The following is a 15,324-nucleotide window of genomic DNA, read 5'->3' as shown; positions in this document are numbered from 1 at the left end:
GAAGAAACTAAGCAAATCATACTGTTGGAGCTGCAGTAGACAAAAAAGATCATCCAGTCAATGCTATGCATAATGAGCCACACATTGCTTTGTTATACAGAAATCAGAAATACACTCAATCATAATGGTTGTCACACATTGCACGCAGTGGGTTCCTACCAATATGAATCATTATTGGGGATTTTCTTTGGTTAAAAAGCAGCATTTTAGGAATTCAGGAAACAATCAGATGAATATAAAGGGATAGTGTACTTATTATTGTAGTGTTACCTCACCTGGCTGGGGAAATCATTTGTGAAGAATGAGCCAGGGAGGCAGTTGCAAGGGTCAAGATAGGATGGAGGGAGGGGAGCAAGAGAAGATTAGCGCAGAGCTGTGGACAGACTGGGAGTATTTATAAACTGGGGAGTGGAAGTGATTAATAAACGCAATACAAAACAAACAGAAGAAATTACTATTATCTTCCTTTTGGCATTTTGAATTAAGGGAGGATATGAATAGGCCCAAAAGTGCAGGGTAGAGTTATAGAGTTAATAAGGGCTTTAAACTAGAATATAAGAGAGAGAATACTGGAGATCATAGTTGCAGTTATATCGAAGCGCTGACCTTTCCCTTGCTGGCTTTGTTTATTGTATCATGCCTGCTCACGTTGGATTGCTCAAAGACCCTTCCGAGTAACCACAGCAACCGACGTGGCCACCTGTCAGTCACCTGGTTGCCGTGACAGTGCAATCGGGTGGAAGATCAGTTCCACCTGCTCACAGTCAGCCCTCCACTCGCTCAGTGTTAGGGAGTTCAGGCTTGAGCCTTTGTGTTCCTTAGTCAAGTTTTCCTTGATTCTTTGACCCCGTTTCCCTCGACCTTGCTCTTGGATTGCCCTTGTGTTTGCTCCTTGGCGTCCAAGATTTCTCGCCTCGACCTCGTCTCTTAGCTGCTTCGCTTGGGTATCTATCGGCTCCGGGCTTTGCTTGCTTTCGACGTCACCTCTCTGGCTGCCTCCCTGCTTCGTTCTGCAACTTTGAATCCCACTACGTCCCACGTTTTCCAGAGCGCTCACTCCAGCTGCCACCTCCCACTACAGACCACTATCACCCACCACAGGCGCTGTCTGCTGCTGCTTCCCTGTTTCGCCCGGCGATCGCGTCCTCCCTGCCGTGACAAGACCGCGGCTCTCGTTCAGGAAGACGTACCGGGCCCTGATTTCTGACCCGGGCTGCTGTGGTACTGTCCCCTCCACAGGTGACGAGAGAGCTGTCCAGGCACACCGAGCTGGGCAACACCAGCCTGCGCTGGGGCCAGGAGGACAATGGCGTGGTGTTCTCGAAAGACGAGGAGGAAGATGGTGAGATGCTTAAGCAGCACAGCCTTGGCGACGCGCATTCTGAACGCCAGGAACTTCATCGGTGATGTCTTTGCTCCACAGGGCAGTGCCACCCTATGGGAGACTGAGTGTCGGAGGATCAGTCTGCACAGGATTCCTCTGTGAAACAGTGGCGACTGGCCACTGGCGACAGACCGACGTCTAAGAATAATGCAAGCGTCAAATACCGTAGCATTTATATTAAGGTTCAATATATATGGATATAGTATAATATTTTCTCTATGAGTGGTTCTCTGTTTAAACATCAAGGTCTGGTCTCAGTACAGTGAAAATGCATTGAGAGTTGTTTAATGAATATATATATATATTATCACATTTAAATGTAGTAGTAGTATTCAGGTCCAAGGAAATACTTTTTGAGAATTGTTTGCTTTGGCAATCACTGGTGTATTTTTCCTCTCACGTATGTTTGGAAGGGAACATTCGATCAGCCTTACTGGGCATCTTGACTTTCTGACCAGCTGCTCAAAAGTTGGATTTCAAAAGTTTTAAGGAGAATAAAAATGGTTGGTTAGTTGATGGTTGATGACATTGAAACCACAGATCAGAACAGGTGGACTTACAGTAAGTGGAATATGATTAAACGTCAGATTTTCAATTTTGACAGTTTAGAGACTAACAATAGACTAAACAGATTATAAACATCTATTCTACACAGGGGGACGTAGTGGGATCTTTGTAAATTATTCCATGTATTATAAGTACATGTGTACAGAACAAACACTGAGCTCTAATTGTTACGCATTCCACTCGTGCCGCTCTCCCTTCTCGCATTCCCACGCACACACCCGGTAAGACAAGCTCACGCCGCAAGTAACACCAATCACCTTCTCTTCCGTCTCTATTTTAGTTCCCCTTTTTCCTCACTTCCCCGCTCACTATTGCGGATTCTCCTAGAGCTCCCTAGTGCGCGGTTTACTTCTGGTTTGTCTCAGGTTTTCGAATTCCTAGTCTGTCTTTCGTTTACTCTTTCGTCTTGTGATTTGGATTGCTGCTTCCCCGTTTACGCCTCCGTGTTTCGACCGTCTCGCCTGCTTCCCGGATTGGATTTTTACCTAGTGATTTGGATTGTTGCCTCCTGTTCGCCACCCTGTGTACCGACTTACTCACCTGCCTTCTGGTTTACGTTTTTGCCTTGCGATTCTGCTCAGTGCTTTCTCCACTCCAGAGTCCTGCATAGGATCCTATTGCTCCAGCAGCCCACTCTAACAGAATAGTGAGCCGACATGGATCCAGCGGACCAGAACTCCACTGCCACCTTTTTGCAACAGCAGTCCCACGCCCTTCTGCAACTGACTTCTGCTGTTCAACGCCTAGTGGACCACACCACCCGGCCGCCACCCCCTCCAGTGGCACCTGTGCCTGTCCCACCCCTGGTGGCTGCTGCTGCTTGCCCCTTGCCCCCTCCCACCCCGGAGAAATTTGAGGGTGACCCAGCAAAGCTCCAGAGCTTTTTAACCCAGTGCTGGATGGCCTTCCACCTTCGGCCAGACTGTTTTCCCACCGACAGAGAGAAGATTGCCTTCTTGGTCTCCCACCTCTCCGGTCGCGCCCTGGACTGGGCTACCTCCCTCCTTGCTCAGAATCTCCCCGTGACTGCTGATGTCAACCAGTTCGCTGCTGCCATGCAGTCCATTTTTGGTCAGCTCCACTCCCACCACATTGCCATCTCCCGTCTCACCTCTCTCACTCAGGGTTCCCGTTCGTTCCAAGAATATGCCACGGAATTCCGCCTCCTGGCCTCCCAAGTTCCCTGGAATGAAGAGGCTCTTATTCACCAGTTCTGCCAGGGCTTGTCTTCTGCTTTACAGGACCACCTCACATATCTTCCATTGGACTTTCCCTCCTTACAGCACCTCATCTCCCGTCTGGCTGAAATTGACATCAGGCTCCAAGAACAACGTGCCCGGCTCCCTCCCCCTCCTGCCACCCCCCGCCCGACCACCAGGCTGTCTTCTGAGGAGCGACGCCGCCGTTTCTCCCAGGGTTGTTGCCTTTATTGCGGGGCTGCTGACCATCTCCGAGCTTCATGCCCTCTCTGCCCCCCCCGCACTTCCCTGCCCTCTGTCAAGGTCGGTATTCTTTCCCCTGCTGCCCCTTCTGGCCTCTTTTTGCCTGCTCTGGTTTCTGGGGATGGTTTCAAAGAATCTCTTCTGGCTTTTGTTGATTCAGGCGCAGAAGAAAACTTCCTAGACTCCGGACTCGCCACCACTTGGAATATTCCTCGCGTCCCTGTTTCTCCCCCTATTCGCCTTCTCACCCTGGACGGATCCCCTCTCACTCTTGTGGAATGGCAAACTATTCCCCTCACTCTCCGCATTGGTGCCCTCCACTCTGAGAGCATCCAGTTCCTACTCCTCCACTCTCCCTCCCACCCCCTGGTTCTCGGATACCCTTGGCTGAAGATGCACAACCCCCATTTTCACTGGTCCAACAGTGAACTACTCGCCTGGGGACCCAATTGTCATCATCGCTGTCTGCAGTTGCCTCTCAGATGCTCCTCTGTGCACCTCGCCCAGGAGGACACCAGCGGAATCCCTTCTGTATATTCGGACCTGCACCTCGCCTTCAGCAAGCAAAGAGCGCTCTCCTTGCCGCCACACCGTTCCTCCGATTGCGCCATTGACCTACTGCCTGGAACCCTCCCTCCGAGAGGACGTATCTACCCTTTGTCGATTAATGAATCTGACGCCCTGGAGTCCTACATCCGTGATTCCTTGGATTCTGGTTTCATTCGCCCGTCTACTTCTCCGGCCTGTGCAGGTTTCTTTTTTGTCGAGAAGAAGGACGGATCCCTGCGGCCCTGCATCGATTATAGAGGTCTTAATGAGATCACCATCAAGAACCGGTATCCCCTTCCACTCATTAACTCTGCACTGGAATCTCTTCAGGGAGCCTCCGTCTTCACCAAACTTGACCTACGGGGTGCCTACAACCTCATTCGCATCCGTGAAGGTGACGAGTGGAAGACTGCCTTCATTACTACTCTGGGTCATTATGAATATCAGGTCATGCCCTTCGGCCTGGCTAATGCTCCTGCTGTATTCCAGGGTTTTATGAACGACATTTTTAGGGACATCATTCAGAAGTATGTTTTGGTTTACCTCGATGATATTTTAATTTTTTCTCCCAACATGGATGATCATGTCCTTCATGTCCGCGAAGTACTCACCCGACTCATCAACAACCGTCTCTATGCCAAGTTGGAGAAGTGTACTTTCCATGCGTCCAGGATTCACTTTCTAGGATACATAATTTCCTCTCTGGGCGTCGAGATGGACCCTGCTAAGGTCTCTTCTGTCTTGGACTGGCCCACACCCAAGAACCTGAAACAAGTGCAGCGTTTCCTAGGCTTTGCCAACTTTTATCGCCGTTTCATCCGAAACTTTAGTTCTGTTGTAGCACCCATCACCTCCCTTACTCGTAAAGGCCCTGGACAGGGAAGGTGGACCCCAGAGGCTGATCGGGCCTTTCGTCGTCTCAAGCAGAACTTTTCCTCAGCCCCAGTTCTCCGTCACCCCGATCCCTCTCTTCCGTTTGTGCTCGAGGTCGATGCCTCCGCTCTTGGGGTCGGCGCCATTTTATCTCAACGCCATGGTCCTAAGGGCACGCTCCATCCGTGCGCTTTTTTTTCAAGACGCCTATCCTCTGCCAAGATGAATTACGATGTTGGGAACAGGGAACTTTTGGCCATCAAGCTTGCCTTGGAGGAGTGGAGACACTGGCTGGAAGGGGCCATCCATCCTTTTACTATCCTCACTGACCACAAGAACTTGGCCTACTTGCAATCTGCTAAACGCCTCAACCCCCGCCAGGCTAGGTGGTCCCTGTTCTTCTCCAGATTTCGTTTTTTCATTACCTATACTCCTGGCTCCAAGAATATCAAAGCTGATGCCCTGTCCCGCATTCACGACCCCTTGGACTCCGAAGACCCGCCAGCGCCTATTGTGCCGCCTGACAGGTTTTTCGCAGCTGTACGTTGGGACATCGAAGACAAAGTGAGACGGGCTCTCCAGAACCTCACGGTCCCTCCCCAGTGCCCCCCAGACCGCCTCTTTGTTCCTGATGCAGTGCGCTCCGCAGTTCTTCAATGGGGCCATGACTCCCGCTTCGCTGCTCACTCTGGCACTCGTCGTACCATCGAATTCATTTCCAGGGACTTCTGGTGGCCTTCTCTTAGATCTGACGTAACAGAATACGTACGAGCCTGTCCCACCTGTGCTAGGAGCAAGACCCCTCGACAGAAGAAGGCGGGTCTATTACAACCTCTTCCTATTCCTTCAAGGCCTTGGTCTCATCTCTCGGTCGACTTCCTGACAGATCTCCCAAACAGCCACGGTAAAACGACTATCATGGTGGTCATCGACCGTTTCTCTAAAGCTGCGCATTTTGTTCCTCTTCCAGCCCTCCCATCAGCGCGGGAAATGGCGGACCTTTTTGTCCAACATGTTTTCCGTCTCCATGGCATTCCCAAGGATATTGTTTCTGACAGGGGCCCGCAGTTTATATCTAAGTTTTGGAAGGCTTTCTGTCAGACCTTAGGGGCATCCTCCTCCCTCACTTCTGGTTACCACCCCGAAGCCAATGGTCAGGCGGAGAGGATTAACCAGGACCTGCTGACTTACCTCAGGTCCTATGTCTCTGCCGCCCACGATAACTGGGCTTCCCTCCTCCCCTGGGCTGAATATGCCCATAATTCTCTCTATACCTCCTCCACGAATATGTCTCCGTTCCTCTGTTCACTGGGCTATCAACCATCGCTCTTCCCCGACACTATTCCCGATTCTGATGTCCCCGCTGTTCGGGCATATTTTTCTTCCCTCCCGGAACTCTGGAAAAAGGCCAGGACTGCTCTGCTCAAGACCTTTAGGAGACAGAAACTTTCTGCTGATAGACGGCGACGTCCCTTTCCCCGTCTACGTCGAGGCCAATTCGTCTGGTTGTCGTCCAAGAATATTCCACTCCAGCAACCTTCCCGCAAGCTGGGTCCTCGCTTCATTGGCCCCTTCAGAATTCTATCCCGTGTTACCCCTGTTTCTTACCGCCTCGCCCTCCCCCCCACCCTCAGGATTCACCCCACCTTCCATGTTTCCCTCTTGAAGCCCTACCACAGATCCCCACTCTCTGCTCGGCAACCTCGCCCACCTCCTCCCCGACTGATGGATGGAGTTCCCACCTATACGGTGAATAAGATTTTGGACACCCGATGGCGCAGAGGGATCCGCCAGTTTTTGATTGACTGGGAGGGTTATGGCCCAGAGGAACGTTCCTGGGTTTCTGAAGTGGATATCCTGGACCGAAACCTTATTCGAGATTTCCTTCACACCCATCCCGCGCCGGTTATCCAGTCGTCAGGAGCCGACCCTGTGGGGGGGGGTACTGTTACGCATTCCACTCGTGCCGCTCTCCCTTCTCGCATTCCCACGCACACACCCGGTAAGACAAGCTCACGCCGCAAGTAACACCAATCACCTTCTCTTCCGTCTCTATTTTAGTTCCCCTTTTTCCTCACTTCCCCGCTCACTATTGCGGATTCTCCTAGAGCTCCCTAGTGCGCGGTTTACTTCTGGTTTGTCTCAGGTTTTCGAATTCCTAGTCTGTCTTTCGTTTACTCTTTCGTCTTGTGATTTGGATTGCTGCTTCCCCGTTTACGCCTCCGTGTTTCGACCGTCTCGCCTGCTTCCCGGATTGGATTTTTACCTAGTGATTTGGATTGTTGCCTCCTGTTCGCCACCCTGTGTACCGACTTACTCACCTGCCTTCTGGTTTACGTTTTTGCCTTGCGATTCTGCTCAGTGCTTTCTCCACTCCAGAGTCCTGCATAGGATCCTATTGCTCCAGCAGCCCACTCTAACATCTAATAAGCTGAATTGTCTATTGGTATCATTAACGTTTCATATGTTCTTAAGTAATTTGATTTGTTATAAATAATAATAATTGCTTACACTTATATAGCGCTTTTGTGGACTCTCCACTCAAAGCTCTTTACAGGTTAATGGGGATCCCCTCCACCCCCTTGTGAGCAGGGTGACAGCTGATCCACTGTGAGAGCGGAGGGAGTGTCTCCCTCTACTGCACGGACACCGGAATTCCGGGATTAAGCCGCACTTCCTTAGTGACCGTTGCTATGCATGACTTTCGTTTTTTTTTATTGCAACAGCAAAAATTTATACCGTACAAACAAGAGTACATATAACATATAACACCAATAACACCGTCAGGGGCTACATACTGTAATACAATTGCACTTGACCAAAAAAAAGACTAAACAAGGTAAAAAAAAGATAAGGTCCACACAACTCTCACATTCTTACATTTAGAAATACTGTATTGTAGATAACGCCCTCATGCCTATTTTAAACTTTTCAAACATGTGTCTCAGACCATTTCATTTAATCAATATAAGAAAGTGTAGTATTAATGATTTAAAAGGAACATACTTCAAGGAACTTCTTGAAGGAGACATACTGTATATATCTGTGCATACTCAGGGTTATAGTGCTACTTAATCACGCTGGCATGTATGGAATAAATAGTGGATTATAGTGACCATGCAGCTTGGTGTCGGTCACCAGAGTAATTAAACATAGCAGTAATTGCCTTTGCTCCTAACAAGGCTGTCAAGAAAGGATCGAGGCTGTCAGGGTTGTATAAATCTTGAATATACCTGCTCAATATCTGGAACTGCAGTCGACTTTCATGAGCGTAAGACATCATCCAAACTAGGTACTATGTAATCATCGTGGTCGTAGCTCCTCTGTCATCCAATGGAAGCACAAGGCACCCGCGTTCAAGTCTTTTGTGAGATCATGTGCATGCATCCAGGATGGATACTGGTGTACCCTGCTAGTCCAATAAGGGACACACACACACGGAAGAATATGCAGACTCCACCCCGACAGCACTCTGGGTCTGGAATTGAACCCGGGGCCTCTGCAGTATGAGGCAGCCAAGCAAAACCACTGAGCCACAGAGCTGTCCCCCAGGTACTCCATATATATCAAATAAGGAGTCTCAGAGGCTCCTTAACACAATTCTAGCTCCTTAACCTGAAGCACTGGACAATAATGAGACAGGCCAATTTCTATAAAATAAAATAAAAAGCAAACTCGAACTAAATCTCTTCCTACAAAGTGGATGTCCAAAAGCAAACAGAGTTTTAAAAAATGCATCACCATCTAGAACTACAACACCATGCTTTGACACCCCCAGGGTGGTAGAAACATTCACCACATAATTACTCTGTAATCAGACTTCCTGCGGTTTCAATGTGAAATATACATCTTTCAGCTCAAACGTGTTCTTGCTCTGTGGTGTTGTCATTGGAAGCTTATTAATATTCGTGTCCAGCATTCATGTTCCATGCGCCTGAAGTGTGTTGCCATCTTAAACAGCTTAATAATAAAAATTAATAATAATCCCTTACATTTATATAGTGCTTTTCTGGACACTCCACTCAAAGCACTTTACAGGTTAATGGGGATCCCCTCCAGCCCCACCTGGATGATACTCCAGTCCGCTCAGCACACAGCAGCTCTCAGTGGGGAGGAGAGCAGAGGGATGAAGCCAGTTCAGAGATGGGGATAATTAGGAGGCTGTGACTGGTAAAGACCAGGGGGGGATTAGACCAGGACACTGGGGAAACACCCCTACTCTTTTCGAGAAACACCCTGGGATTGTTGATGACAACAGAGAGTCAGGACCTCGGTTTTACGTCTCATCCGAAGGACGGCGCCTGTTTACAGTCTAGTGTCCCCATCACTATACTGGGGCATTAGGACCCACACAGACTGCAGGGTGAGCGCCCCCTGCTGGCCACACTAACACCTCTCCCAGCAGTACCTCAGCTTTCCCAGGAGGTCTCCCATCCAAGTACTGACCAGTTGCGAGTTGCAGGGTGATATGGCTACTGGCTATCCAGCCTGCGTACTTTAAAAATCTTAAAATCTTTTTTAAAAATCTGCGGCCGGCAGAGGAATCCTACTCCTTTGGGCCCCTGAGCAAGGCCCTTAACCCCAACTGCTCCAGGGGTGCTGTACAATGGCTGACCCTGCACTCTGACCCCCAGCTTCTCTCCCTGTCTGTGTGTCTCATGGAGAGCAAGCTGGGGTCTGTGAAAAGACTTTGTGAAGACAGTGGTAAAAATGGCACACAGCACAGCTTCTTCTGGTGCAAGATGACTACAGCCCCTGCTGCCATCACACACAGAAGTGCCAGAATCACCCTGACATGCAGTCTGGAATCCAGGTGGTTAGAGTTCAGACATGCGGCATAATCTGTTATAGAGACAAGAAAAGTTTCAGACGTTACCTGCTGCATAACAAAAATAATGTGACTCTGTTATCACCCTAGTGTGTGATACAGTATAATACACACTGATCTGCTCCAGACTCACCTGTGTGTGATACAGTATAATACACACTGATCTGCTCCAGACTCACCCCAGTGTGTGATACAGTATAATACACACTGATCTGCTCCAGACTCACCCGTGTGTGATATAGTATAATACACACTGATCTGCTCCTGTATCACCCCTGTATGTGATACAGTATAATACACACTGATCTGCTCCAGACTCACCCCAGTGTGTGATACAGTATAATACACACTGATCTGCTCCACTCTCACCCCCGTGTGTGATATAGTATAACACACACTGATCTGCTCCAGACACTTACCCCAGCTCAGCGTGACGCTGTGGTTGGAGCTGTGATGAGTGACAGTACAGCTGTATTCCTCGATCTTACTCTCTCAGATCTCCACACTCTTCCTCAGCTGTCTCCATTGGGTCTGAGCCCATTGGACCACACGTCCTCTCCCTCGGTCTCTCCAGGCCTGGACAAACTGACCTCTATGACTCTAGGACTGAAGCCCCAGTGACCAGACAGGACAGGGAACAGCTCTGTGTGTCTCCCAGATGCTCGGAAGAGACAAACACCTGAGGAGAGACTGAGAGGGAGACCGGAAGCAATGTTAACACACTGAGAATTAGTGTGGACACTGTGCAAGGTGAGGCGACATCGCTGCACAGACAAAATATTGTGTGGCTCCTTTCTGCAAACCTTAACAACCAAAACATGTCAGTATTAGACAATTATACAAATCAAACACATTTTCTCTTTGTCTGTTCTTCAGGCTAAGAAAGGAGATCACAGTAGAACTGGAGCACTGCAGACACGTCATATTCACACAGGATCACACAAGCTTCACATTCACACAGACACAGACACACACTCACACACGAGCCAATTTCCCATAAGCCAATTTACCCGCCAGCAAGTGGAAGGAAACCCACACAAACATGAGGTGAACATGCAAACTCCACACAGACAGCACCCCAGAAACTGCACTGTGCCACCCACTCCTCTGCACATGGGGGAACTTCTTGTGTAGAGCTTCTAGGTGCATTTGTCTCATATTGTATCTGATATCTCTCTGTCTCACCTTTGTGTGGTTTTTGTGTTTCTTTCTGTACTGCAGGAATCTCTTCAGTGTTTCCATACAGTCAGTCTCCAGGAAGAATCTGGTATACTGGTTTTTAATCTTGTTCTGGTTCCAGTCCCTTTGAGTGCCCTCTGCCTCCAGGGAACTTGCTCTCCAGGTCATGTTGTCCACCTCAAAGGACAGGAAGTCTTGTCCATTGAAGCTGTAGTGATCAAACAGAGCCACACTCCCATCATCCTCCAGTCTACAGCCTTGCCACCTCTGGAGCGCATCTGGAGAGAGAGACCGAGGACACTGACACAGACAGAGAGACCAGGGACAGTGACACACACAGAGAGACCAAGGACAGTGACACACACACACAGAGACTGGGGACAGTGACACACATAGAGAGACCGGGGACACTGACACACACAAAGAGACCGGGGACAGTGACATCCATTTTCTAACAGCTGTATCCAGTCCAGGGTCACAGGGGGGAGCTGGAGTCTATCCCAGCAAGCAACAGGCACAAGGCAGGGTTCACCCTGGACAGGACACCAGTCCATCACAGGACATACACACACACACCCTGGACAGGACACCAGTCCATCACAGGACACACACACTCACACACCCTGGACAGGACACCAGTCCATCACAGGACACACACACTCACACACCCTGGACAGGACACCAGTCCATCACAGGACACACACACACACACTCACACACACACCCTGGACAGGACCCCAGTCCATCACAGGACACACACACACACACACACACACACACACACACACACACACACCCTGGACAGGACACCAGTCCATCACAGGACACACACATACACACACCCTGGACAGGGCACCAGTCCATCACAGGACACACACATACACACACCCTAGACAGGGCACCAGTCCATCACAGGACACACACACTCACACACCCTGGACAGGACACCAGTCCATCACAGGACATACACACACACCCTAGACAAGGCACCAGTCCATCACAGGACACACACACTCACACACCCTGGACAGGGCACCAGTCCATCACAGGACACACACACACACACACACACACACACACACACACACACACACACACACACACCCTGGACAGGACACCAGCCCATCACAGGACACACACACTCACACACCCTGGACGGGACACCAGTCCATCACAGGACACACACATACACACACCCTGGACAGGGCACCAGTCCATCACAGGACACACACACACCCTGGACAGGACACCAGTCCATCACAGGACACACACACTCACACACCCTGGACAGGACACCAGTCCATCACAGGACACACACACTCACACACCCTGCACAGGACACCAGTCCATCACAGGACACACACACACACACACACACACACACACACACACCCTGGACAGGACACCAGTCCATCACAGGACACACACACTCACACACCCTGGACAGGACCCCAGTCCATCACAGGACACACACACACCCTGGACGGGGCACCAGTCCATCACACGACATACACACACACCCTAGACAGGGCACCAGTCCATCACAGGACACACACACACACACACACACACACACACACACACACACACACACACACACACACACACACCTGGACAGGACACCAGTCCATCACAGGACACACACACTCACACACCCTGGACGGGACACCAGTCCATCACAGGACACACACATACACACACCCTGGACAGGGCACCAGTCCATCACAGGACACACACACACCCTGGACAGGACACCAGTCCATCACAGGACACACACACTCACACACCCTGGACAGGACACCAGTCCATCACAGGACACACACACTCACACACCCTGCACAGGACACCAGTCCATCACAGGACACACACACACACACACACACACACACACACACACACACCCTGGACAGGACACCAGTCCATCACAGGACACACACACTCACACACCCTGGACAGGACACCAGTCCATCACAGGACACACACATACACACACCCTGGACAGGGCACCAGTCCATCACAGGACACACACACACCCTGGACGGGGCACCAGTCCATCACACGACATACACACACACCCTAGACAGGGCACCAGTCCATCACAGGACACACACACTCACACACCCTGGACAGGACACCAGTCCATCACAGGACACACACATACACACACACACCCTGGACAGGGCACCAGTCCATCACAGGACACACACATACACACACACACACCCTGGACAGGGCACCAGTCCATCACAGGACACACACATACACACACACACACCCTGGACAGGGCACCAGTCCATCACAGGACACACACACACCCTGGACGGAGCACCAGTCCATCACAGGACACACACATATACACACACACCAAGAAGTCAATTAACCCCCCAGCCTGTCTCTGGACTGGGAGGAAACTGGAGCACCAGGAGGAAACCCCCACAAACACAGTTCAGAACTCCACACAGACAGCACCCCAGGTTCTGAACTGATCCCAGGGCAGGAATAACAACCACTGAGCCTCCCCCAGACATCTATACCTTTTATTTGTACGGAAAGTATTATATATAGAGACATGTAAATATCACTTCTCGAACCTGTTGTTTCCAGCTTCCTGTAAAGTCGTGTGGAAAGTTATTTATTTCTGATACGAAGTAGGAGTGAAACTCCGAAGTAATGAAGACAGAAGTCGGTTCAACGACAAAAGGAGTCAGGCGCCTCTGAAGTCCGCCTACGCGTCAGAAACTGGTGCGCGTTTATGCCCTGGGCCGTTGTCATTGTTTTATTCGGTTATGCAGTTTAAAATATTTTTAAGTTAAAGAGAGCTCTCTACTTCCGTCTCTGAACAGGTTTACGATGATGATACACGCGTTTCCTTGTTCTCTGACTGGCCATGCGGCGGCCATGTGACGAGGAAACGGGAGAGAGCAGGACGAAAATGAAAGAGAGAGAGAGACGGTGGAAATGTGACAGTTAAAATAAACTGCCAGAAGAGAATAACCGTCTCCGTCCCGTCCCTCTCCCTGCAGGCGGAGTGTTTAGTCACCGCCGACCTCTCGTACCCTACAGCAGTTAGTGAACAGGGCACTAAGTACTACTGAGCTTCCGTCCGGACTAAGCCCGGAGAGGACGGCGGTTCACTCACCCGTGGGGCAGCCCGGACCCGGATTCCCGTCTCGGGTTTGACAGCCCGTCTCCTGCGGAGCCGGAGCGGACTGGCGACGCGTACACCGGCCAGGCAGCAGTTTAATCGGAGGTTGTAATCGTGGGGGGGGAATTTAACCTTACGAGAGTTTCTTCTGTTACATTTTTTTTTTCTGTTAGGGAAATTCATATTACAGGATAATGTAAATTTACTATGTAAGGCGTTTAAAGGTCGAGGAGAGGTTGGGAAAGCCCCTGAAACCCAGCGCTGGAAACGTTGTCCGTCTCCACTAGGTATAGAATGCGCTCTTTACACGTCATTCACAGGCGTCACGTTACTCGGGCAACGGAGGTACGCTAATCCTCGGTGGGCAAGTTGATGTAATTCAGTAAAGCTGGAAAAGATACTCAGACACGTTAATTTATCACCTGCATATATTAACAAAGTTATTTTAGATGGACTTGCAGAACTATACTGTAGCTGCGTCGGCATGCGTAGGCTGCAAAGGAACAAGTAAAAGGTTATTCCATGCCTTCTTCAGTTGTTAGAAAGACAGGGCAGTATGCAAAGATAATTTTCTTTTTATCTTTGCTTACTGCAGTTTATCTTTGATGACAACATCAAAGACATTAAGGAATTCTTACAGCTAACAGCTCCACATCAACTTCCTTTTATAACTAACCTCATCAGATCTCTCAACTCCCAACTCTTCCAGTTTCTCACTTCAGAGAACGATAAAAAACTCAATCATCCTCTACAGAGAAAAACCATCAACACCCCTACCACCTCCACCAATCCTAACCTTGTTGTTACTGTACCCTCTGACCTTTCCCTTTCACCCCCTTGCATCCTCAGCTAACATATTTTAATATTACAACACAATTACAATAGATTGTACAGTATTTACAGTTTAAAATTAAGGTAAATATGTCAAAATATCAAAATCCAACTGCACAGTGCTAACAAAACAATGCTTGTCAAGTTCTCAAACAAATCTGCATTGTATTTTTAAAATATTTCAGCAGAGGATGTGACGGGAGTATAAATGATGATTCGACGATCATTTTTCTTGGGTGAATATGGTTTTCTGGGGAGTTGCGATGTTGGGCATTATTGGACATTTTTGACACGTGTTGAACAATCGCATTTCCTACAAATATTAAAATGGCTGTGATTTAGCTGAGAAATCCAATCGACCGATGCGAAAACAATGTTTACATCGCAAAAGAAACCCGACCCTGGGTGGACTTGAACCACCAACCTTTTGGATAACAGCCGAACACGCTAACCGATTGTGCCACAGAGACTGACTGGTGGAGTATTTTCTCGAATCAAAAAAAAAATATCTTACCGTTCTTTTTGC

The 15,324-nt window shown here is 49.4% G+C and overlaps 1 long non-coding RNA gene across 2 annotated transcripts; it reads right to left on the bottom strand.

The window, feature by feature from the left end:
• Positions 1–7,528: 7,528 nt before the first annotated feature.
• LOC138243216 (uncharacterized) lies at positions 7,529–14,245 on the bottom strand. Of its 2 annotated transcripts, XR_011192045.1 has the most exons (4): positions 13,962–14,245; positions 10,829–11,100; positions 10,063–10,333; positions 7,529–9,657 (listed from the first exon to the last, which is right to left on the bottom strand). It is a non-coding gene; the product is annotated as an uncharacterized lncRNA (long non-coding RNA). The 2 variants fall into 2 exon arrangements; XR_011192044.1 differs by lacking the exon at positions 13,962–14,245 and having other exon boundaries at positions 10,829–11,191.
• Between the last annotated feature and the right edge of the window lie 1,079 nt (positions 14,246–15,324).

The sequence above is a fragment of the Lepisosteus oculatus genome, chromosome 14 (assembly GCF_040954835.1).
Source record: "Lepisosteus oculatus isolate fLepOcu1 chromosome 14, fLepOcu1.hap2, whole genome shotgun sequence".
NCBI lineage: Eukaryota > Metazoa > Chordata > Actinopteri > Semionotiformes > Lepisosteidae > Lepisosteus > Lepisosteus oculatus.
The sequence above is the reverse complement of the archived record's forward strand: the minus strand, read 5'-3'. Positions and strand labels throughout refer to the sequence as shown.